The sequence below is a fragment of the Lissotriton vulgaris genome, chromosome 7 (assembly GCF_964263255.1).
Source record: "Lissotriton vulgaris chromosome 7, aLisVul1.2, whole genome shotgun sequence".
NCBI lineage: Eukaryota > Metazoa > Chordata > Amphibia > Caudata > Salamandridae > Lissotriton > Lissotriton vulgaris.
In genome coordinates, this window is record NC_141695.1 from 1,589,712,269 (window position 1) to 1,589,722,584 (window position 10,316).

A 10,316-nucleotide genomic window follows, 5' to 3' on the forward strand; every position below is an offset into this window, starting at 1 on the left:
ACAACTGTCCTGCCGCTGTTGGAACAAAATCACCGAAGACCAGCTGGCCACCACCCTTGCCTAGAACCCACCCACCGACCCCACCAACCAAGACGCCGCCGCCCGCAACCTCAGACAGTGGATCAATGACTGCACCAACACCCTTACCCCGCTCAAGAAACCCTCCAACAGCCGCACCAGCAAGAAAGCCACCTGGTTCACCGAAGAACTCCAGACTTCCAAACAGATATGCCGGAAATTGGTGACAAAATGGCTCCACGAACGAACACCGGACAGCCACGCAGCCCACAAGGACGCCACCCGCAGACATCACCATCTCATCAGATTAGCCAAGAGATCCTCCTTCAAAGCCTGCCTGGACAACAACGCACACAACAGCAAAGAGCTCTTCAGCATTGTGAAGGAACTCTCCAACCCCTGCGCCAACGCCATCCCGCCCTCACAAGAACTGTGCGACTCGCTGGCTAACTTCTTCCACCCCAAGATGGCTGACATTCACGACAGCTTCAACATCACCATGACCCCCCCAACATCGTCAGACTCCACCCACCCCTGCAAACACCACTCGCATCAACCGCCTGACCTCCTGGACCAAAGTCAACAACGATGAAACACGCAAGATCATGAACTCCATCCACTTAGGATCACCGTCTGACCCCTGCCCACACCACATATTCAACAAAGTAGATGCAGCCATCGCACCCCAACTATGGAAAGTAATCAACATCTCCTTCGAGACAGCTACTTTCCCGGAAAGCTGGAAGCACCCCGAAATCAACGCCCTTCTCAAGAAGCCCGTGGTGGACCTCAAGGACCTCAAGAATTTCTGGCCCAACTCCCTGCTCCCGTTTCCGGCGAAGGTCATCGAGAAAATAGTCAACACGCAACTGACCCGCTACTTCGAGTAAAACAACATCCTAGACCCATCCTAGTCCGGATTCCAAAAAAAACACAGCACTGCGACAGCCCTCATCGCTGCCACAGATGACATCAGGATCCAACTAGACACCGGCGAAACATCAGCCCTCATCCTCCTGGACCTGTCAGCCGCCTTCGACACGGTCTTCCAACGGACACTAAAAACACGCCTCCAAGAAGCCGGAATCCAAGAGAAGGCCTTGGAATGGACCACATCCTTCCTCTTTGGCAGAACCCAGAGCGTCCGCCTCCCCCTTCTGCTCTGAAGCCACTGACGACATCTGCGGCGTACCCCAGGGTTCAACCCTCAGCCCGACGCTGTTCAATGTCTACATGGCCCTCCTTGTTCACGTCGCCTGCCAGCACGACCTCAACATCATCTCCTACGCCGACGACACCCAGCTCATCCGCTCCCTCACCAAGGACCCGCACACTGTCAAAACCAACCTCCATGAGGGAATGAAGGACGTCGCCGAATTGATGAGGCAGCCGACTGAAGCTGAACTCGGACAAGATGGAGGTCCTCATCCTCGGATCCACCTACGCAGCCTGGGACGACTCCTGGCGGCCGACCACACTGGGAACAGCACCGACACCCACCGACCACACACGTAACCTAGGAATCATCCTCGACTCCTCCATGTTGAAACAGGTCAACGCCGTCTCCTCCTCCTGCTACAACACCCTCCGCATGTTCCGCAGGATCTACAAGTGGATCCCCACCGAGACAAGAAGAACGGTGACACAGGCCCTCGTCAGCAGCAGGTTGGACTATGGCAACACACTCTACGCAGGAACCCCGGCCAAACACCTGTGACGACTGCAACGCATCCAAAACGCCTCCGTCTGACTGATCCTAAATGTCCCCCGCTGCAGCCACATCACCCCCCCACCTGAGAGACCTACACTGGCTCCCTGTCGACAAGAGGATCACCTACAAGATGCTCACCCACGCTCACAAAGCACTCCACAACACCGTACCAGCCTACCTCAACAGCAGACTCCGCTTCTACACCCCCACCCGCCAGCTCTGCTCCTCCAGCCTTGCCCTCGCCGCTGTCCCCCGCATCCAACGAACGACCTCCGGCGGCAGATCCTTCTCCTTCCTCACCGCCAAAACTTGGAACACCCTCCCTACCCACCTACAACAGACCCAAGACCTGCTCACCTTCAGAAGACTCCTCAAGACCTGGCTCTTTGAGCAGTAGCGCCCCCCCCCCCCCCCACTCCTCCCCTCCCTCCTTAGCGCCTTGAAACACTCACGGGTAAGTTGTGTGCTTTATAAGTATAATGATTGATTCATTCATTGATGAATATACAGTGTTAGTTGATTGTCCTAAAATGTGGTACTCCGAGCCAACAACTGAGCTGCTGCTTGTAATGATTTTTCATTGAATACCAAACGTGCAGCAATTCAAATGGTAAAATATATTGAATGAATAATGGGTAAGAAGGAATCCAATGTATTATTGAAATGTGCACAAGATACAGAGTTTAGGAATAATGGGTGTACACCTGAATTTGGCATTACCCAAACTATCCTGTGATTCAGAGGCCAATTTCAAAATGTGATCTTTCTTGCACACTGTCTTATATTTGAAAATCAATGATGGAGAGAAATTAAATTCACAATAACAAATTTCATACTATTCTGTGTTTCCACACTTCTCCAGATTAAAAAAAATACCCACTTGAGCAGCTGGGCTTAGTGCCCACAAAACGAAGGGTCTCAAAACACAGCTAGAGTCATCAGCATTTCCTGTCAAAAAGTGACCTTTTTATGTGATGGGGTAGCAGCAGTAATTTGGGACCGGCTTGGTAACTATATAGGGAAACTTAGCAAACCTAGACATTTTTGGCAACTGGAGAAAGAGGGGTGTCAGGGTGATATGCCCTGCAAACCCTAAGCTTTGCCTAAAGTCACACAATTTCCTAACATTTCAGAGATAAACACTTGCAGAACTGCAGGGATCCACAAAAATTCTTACCACCCAGCATTCTCACTCTTCTCTTGATAAAACGCTACCCCACTTGTGTGGCTTGGCTTAACACCTGCTTTACAAAAGACTTTAAAATGCAATGTGGAGACATTTGCTTTCCTGACTAAAAATTATCTGTTTGGTGATTGGGGTAGTTGTGGCAATATGTCCAGAGTTTGATTTTTATTTATTTTTTGGTTTTGCTGTGATGAGCAGCACCCATAGCCCGTTATTGTCACAGCAATACAAAGTGAAAGCAGACCTTGTTAGTGGTGAGGTCCACTTTCAGTTTTGATCAGTGCTGAGTGGTATAACTCTGCCACCCTAAGCACCAATCACCATAGAAGAGGCATCATTAGAACGCACTTTCTCTTTCCCCCTAGTGGATCCATGAATGGGGTTCGCAATGGACAGGCGATCCCCCAAGCAGGGATCCATTCCACTAGACACCAGGGATGTTTTCCTGGGGTGAGACAAGTCCTGCTCCTTGGCAAATATGTCTTTCTGCCCACCAGGGGCAGATAGGGGCTGTTTACCTGATATCTGCCTGCCCTGGCAAAAGCTCCCTAGGAACCAGGGAATTGCTCAGTGTAATATATTGGGTGGGGGTGGAGGGGGGGGGGCAGTTCCCCTAGGCATGGCTTGTGTTTCCTCCCCTGCTCTGGGCACAACAGTCTGCCCACAGGAGGGATGATAGACCGTGTTACCCCAATCTCCGCCACCAGGCGGAAAGCCTACTAGAAAACTAGGGAAGGGTTCAATTACTGTTTTGTGGGGATTGTGGGGTGAGGAAGCAACCCTGTTGGGCACGGGCCTGTGTCTCCATACACCCTCTAAGCACAACTGTCTTTCTGCCCCAAGGGTGTGTGTGAACAAGGAGTGTATAGTGCCAAAATGCAACGCCCCCAAATGGGGGTCAGAAAGCCCACCAGAATACCAGTGAAGATAGTATTTACTGTGTTGGTGGGGGAGAAGCACCCCTGGGCATAAGCATGTTTGTTTACCCCAATCTGCCCCGTGGCAAAAAAGGCCACTGAAACACCAGAGAATGTTTTATTTGCAGGTTTTGTGGAGGAACAGCCACTGGTATATGAGCCTCTGCTTGCCCAACCTCCATGCCAGGGCACAAGAAGTCTTTCTGCATTCCCTAACGAGCAGAGAGGGGGTGTTTATCCATAATCTGACCCCACCCATGGGGCAGAAAGCTGGACTGTTTCAGAGGTGAGCTGCTCGCCCTGGGCATGGTCTCCCCCACCCCTCGTCATCTGGCTCAACAGTCTGTCTGTCACACATGGGAACAAATAAGGTGAGTTTACCCCCAATATATCACCCACATGGAAGGTGTGGCAAAACATCCAAGTTGACACCAGGGGAAAAAATGAAAAGGGGTGGTGAGTGGCCTTGGCTGTGCCCCCCCCCCCCCCCCGAACTTGCCCAGTGGTCTTTCTGCCCTCTGGGGTCAGATTGAGGAGTTTATCTCCAATCCCCAATCCTCCCCTACAAGAGGCGGGGCAGAAACCCCACTAAACACCTTTTGATTCAGATTTGTTTTTTAGGAAAAAATATAGGGTGTGACCACACTGACTCAAACTTTATGGCCTTTTTAGAAAACTTTGGGAACTTCATCCAGCATGTTACAGAATCCTTCCACACTGCTGATTTTTCTCCTCGATCAATATCACAGCTGTCAAGCCAGCAACTACGACCTGGACAGAGTACACCCATGTCAGTTTCAGCATACTTGTCCGGCACCACCACAGATCTACCACCGTCAGTCCCGCCCACTACAGCTGGGAAGGCACCATCTCCACACAGTAGCCCGAGCACACAAAGAACTTTCAGAAAGCCATCAGGAACCTCAACTACTGGATAACAGCATGTGTCTACAATGTGGCTCCCCTCAAGCGCAACCCAACAGCAATAACCTGACCACATGGCAGCTAGTACACAGAGGAGCCCTGGGTGACAAACCACCACTGCAAGTAACTGGAGCACAAATGGAGTACAAGTCAAGACAGCACATATAAAGACATCTTCACATCTGCCCTAAGGTGCTACCATCAGCAGATACGGAACAACCAAGTGCACAACTCCTGCAGAAGATATTGACGCTGACAATATTCAACGCTGCTCTGAGATAGACGCAGACGTCCTTGTTGCTATTTTGCAAGTGATTGCTATGGCGGCACTCCCCAGAGGCTCTCCTGTTTTTCACATTGTTGGTGATCGCTACAGCGACACCCCCCAGATATACCCACCGGCTGGTGTTTGGGACAAAGTATTAAAGAACACAAAGGAACCATCCCCTGCAAGAATACCTCTTGAGACTGTCGGCTGACATTCTCACTACCTCCCCTCTTTGAAGGACCCACTGAAGAAAGTATAACCATTCAGGTTGTCCTACCTACCCCCGTTTTTTGTGTCCTGATGAAGGCCCGCCACTGATGCTTTCAAGTCTGCACTATCACACAGGGTCGAAGCGTTGACGTTCTTTACGTGTACCTGTCCACACAAAGTCTCAATTTAACCACTTGGGTGCGGCCGCGATTCTGCGCTTGTGCGGCGTTTTTTGAAGTGGGCGGGTTTATGACGGCCACCAGCCGTCATCAGCACACGCCCACCGTAGTGCATGACGGCTGGGGGCCGTCATCAGCATCGAAGGGGTTAAACAAAGGAATAGTACTGACAGTTGTGACAATTGTACTCTAAAGTGGACACTTTTGGATTTAATGTTTTGTTTATTTGTATGATTGTGTCATTTGTTTCAGTTTCTGTATAGCACTGTGTCACCAGTCACGACTGGATCACTAAATGTATATAGAGTCTTTATGTTCTGGACAGCTATTCCCCCGAAAATAGTGTGGATTTCTTCCCCTAGCCAAGGTTCATACGAAATTGATTTACCTTTTGAACCTTATTGTGTAGTGTCTGTCTCCTTATATCCTTCAAGGGATATATTCTTCGCGTATGTAATAATTACAGGTTGTTCAAATTATTTACTTGTGTATTAATTACAGGTTGACCAAATTGTTTGTGATCCCCAACAGAACCATTGTTGTTGTTTCATTTACATACCCAGGTTCTGAGGGTTCCTGGGTTACCCCATTACTATTTAATGGCTGACAATAACAGCAGTAAGGAAATCTTCACCACCATCAAACAGTTCAACACTCCTCCTGCTGCCTCCAGCAACATCACCCAATCGCAAGACCTTTGCAACTAGCTCTTTAAATTCTTCTGAAACAAAATCACCTCCATATATGGCAACTGCGACCATCAACCGGACCCCTCACTGTTGCACTTTAACTTCCCATTATGCCAGAAGAATGAACCCTGACCTTGTGGCCGACCATCACCACCTTCAAAACCACTGCTACCATGGAGACCATCCACTCAGGGTCTTAATAGACTCCCACCATGCCTTCACCAATAGACTCCTACCAATCAGCAAAACATTTACACCCATCCTCAGCGTCTCCATCCACCCAGGCACACCTGTAAACAAGCCACAGTCACGCCCATGCTGAAGAAAACTTCTGCTGACCCAGCCAAACTTTCCAACTCCCTCCTACCAGAGCCAACACAGTTTTTAAAGAAACTAACCAACCAATGCCTCACCAACCACCAGTTAGGGGCACGTAAAACACAAACATTTTCAAACTAATAGACCTTTTTAAGGCATTCAAAACAGAGACAAGAGAAGGTGTGTGCATGTGTTTTAGTGAGTTTTGGCATGTAAAAATCCAAAGTAAATCCGACTGAAACTTCATTATAATCGACTAAAAGCCCTAGTACCCAATTATTTACTACAGAATAATTTTTTTAGGGGAGTGTAACACTCCAAGCACCCCTCCCCCGCCCCCCGAAGCTACGCCCCTACCTACAGAACAGGAATTTTAAAAGGGGGAAAACCCAGTTTATGAGCTTTAGTGGAATAACGTTCAGAAACCAGATATCTGAATGTTTTACCATTGAACAGTGGATATTGCGCTTAACTCACAATTCTGATGGGCCCATTCACCCCGTTACTCGACCTATCAGAATGACAGGCCAGTTTTAATGAGGGCCTTGAACAGGAATTATTCAAATAATGTCTTGTGTAAGCACAAAGGCCCTACTTGAGAACGTTTTTTTCTGTGAATAGAAACCTGATTTAATCCTGAAGTATGTGTAATTATCCCAGAATTTCAAGAAAATAGGCTCACTCACTTCACAGATTTATTAATGGGATACCTAAGAGCATTTTCTGGTTATTTTATGATCATTTGCTATAAACATTCTGCTGGATAGGCTTTGAAATTATTAAGAAATCATTACATTTTCAGTATTTTCTGCGGAAGAGCTATGACATGAGATGGATAGGATCCATTCGTTTTGCCAGTTCCACAATTCCTTGACAACAGCAGAAGCACCATATACTAATTCCGAACGTGAACAGAATTGAGGCAATGTAGAGCTTTTCTGCAATCCTCTTGTACTTCGTAAAGAAATAAAAGGAATTTTACTTAGCAGTCCATAAAATTGGAGCAGGAGGAATTTCACACTGTACCTTTGGGAAGAAGAGTCCTCGCAACCTTATTCTTGTCTAAATTAATCCTTTTCACTCAGAATGAGATACTGAGATGTATTCAGCACTACTCTTTGCTCTGTCATATGATGTAAAATTATATATTCAACTGATTTAGTAGCTTATCACTTAAAAAAGCGGAATGCCTGTGGTTATAGCTGAAATCTTTTTAAAACCATTAACTTAGAAGTTTGTTGTTTATGTTACAAATGTATTTTTCAACATCATATCACATTACATCCTAAAATACCGAATATAAATCTTCTAGAGCCATTCAAACAAAATGCATCAATATTTCTGCATTAGGCCCTTTTCCTACCCCCACATTCAACTAGTTTAAAATATTCTTGAAAACCCTCTTGTAGGGAAAACTACTAAGACATACTGACTACATTTGAGAGTTATTTTGGGCCATTAGTTGTAATTACAGTATTGGATCTGATAAGGATTTGAAACATTATCTTTTCTGTGCTGTATTCTAAAAGGACATGGTGGTCTGAAATGTGATCTATGGGACGAAGACCCATCACAATGGGCCTTTTTACAAATACTCTGAATTGCAGCTGTGTCCCTTCAACGTGGGTGAAAATGTGGATCAATTAATTTTTAAGAGTCGGGTGAGCACCAAATGATTGAATTTTGATTAGGATGTGTGCAGGCCCATGTGAAACATGGTTGAGCAACTCTATGTAACTAAGGCCAATTATAGGGCTCCTCGCTTGTCCATCCTCCAGGATTCAGCTTTGTGCCTTCAAGAAGGGTGGAAGCCAATGAATACGTGGAATCTGGTGCGCACCCAGGATAGGACCTGCACTCCGCCATCACACTGCGCAGCCTGCCCTCCCAAAATGCAGATGTCCCTTTCTTGAGTCACTTTTGTACATATTGATGTGATTGGGGCCCACAGTTCCGCTCTTTGTCCTCTGGAGCTCAGCTGCACGCTAAAAGACTGACAAGGGCCAATGTATATGGAGGAAATGGGTTCACACCCTGATTGTGGATATTTATAAGTGAAACGCAAGTCTCCTACGCACTCTTCTTCCACCCCCCTTCCTAATGCGCATGCCTCCTGAGTGAATCCTATTTGAAAAAAATGCAAGCGAATCTGACCCATGATTCACCATACACTTCAACGCCCCCTTACCCCGCTCTCATAACTAGGTTTTTTTAATGCCTGAACCTGGATCTGATTGTCTGGAGTCCAGCTAGTAGCTACATTCTGTCGTTTCCGTTGGGTTAACAAACGATAACTGCTGCTATTGTTACCAAGACAGGCTGTTTTGATTAAACCTTCTTAGAAGTTAGGCTCGAGACAGCCTGTTGACGGCATCCATGTTTGGGCTGTAATGCCAGGGCTGAGAATGCTTTACTGCGGCCCCCCTGTGTGGCCAGTCCCTTAGCCAAGGATGAGTCACTGAAGATACTCAAGGGCCGGCCTGTTGCGCATCTTCATATACTCGTTTATCCTGTGCGAGGAAAGAGGCCCCGGACGGTGCACAGTGCAGCGGAAGTAAACACTCCCAGCCCCGTGCTTGACTGCACCCCCCACGCGGACTCTTTAATTGAATCCATGCGCGTTCATCGGAGTCGCTGTCTGCTAAAATGCTGCAAACAGACTTCCAGGGCGCAGATGACTCGACATATGTTTTTGATAGAGCGGAACATGCCGAGGAACATCTTTATTTATGTTTGATGTTTATTAAAGTGGCAGTCGGAGGAATGTATTCCCAGCCTAGTCACATTTGTTGTCCTGTTTTCTGTCTTGATTAGAGCTCGCGCATGTAACTGCATCTTTCCAGGCCTTGGCATGCACCAGAGCAAAAAAAGGCAATGTTTACCAGGGCTGGCAGAAAAAAAGTCCTCAAACAGGAAATGCTGCGCGCACAGAGGGTGGTCTCGTACCACGTACAGGAGTAATTAAAAGCATGACGTCACTGCTATCTGAAGTGCAATTACAGTGCCAAATAATTCCATCTCCGTGAAAGAAAATTGAAATTGTAGAGTTATGTTATGCTGTTTGTGTGCAGCTCATAGTCCTTGATGCCAGGGCGGAAGTAACATGCAAGGGACGTAGCACGCTATTCAGGAACCAACAGGGATCAATGTTTTTTCACCGAAAAGGGCGAGTCATGCTTCTGAGTCAATTTATTTTGTTGTTATATCTTTATCTACTCACATAACAGCACTGCTAAACATTTAAGGCCCCTTCAATTTGGTGAGGGCTCGGTGTGTGCGCGCGCATGTGTGTGGTAGGCGGGGCAGGCCTTCAGCATGTGTGAGCAGTGCCCACGCTTAGGGCATAGACCTCCAGAGGGGTGCTGGAGCCTCCTGCACAGTCTCTACCATTACTTTGGTCCAAAGAAAAGTGTGAGAAGTGGGTCCCAAATTTGGTTTCGCCCCAGGCACTCTCTGAGCAAAGACTAGCACAAGTAGTGGGAGCATGTGCTATGTCTCCCTACTTCACCTTTGGCCTCTTCTCTTATACTCAGGGGTATAGCTTAAGGGGGGGGGGTGTTTGGGGTGTTACACCCCCCCTAATAAATGTATTTTCTGATGAATAGTTGGATACAGCTACTTTCAGTCGGGTATGGTCAGGTGTCTGTCGGATTTCACCTGAGACTTTTCCGTACATATACTGACAAAAACACACACACACACACACACACTCTCTCTCATCTCTGTTTTGAAAGCCCTAAAAATGTTTCTCTCATTTAGTACTCCTATAAATCCATATTTCTCTCCATTTCCAATGCCTCTTAACCTCACGTATGCACCCTGCTTGTCATAGTGATGGTCGGAAAATCTGATGCTCACCACCCTCATCTTACTGACCAAGCCATGTCCCTGCTTAT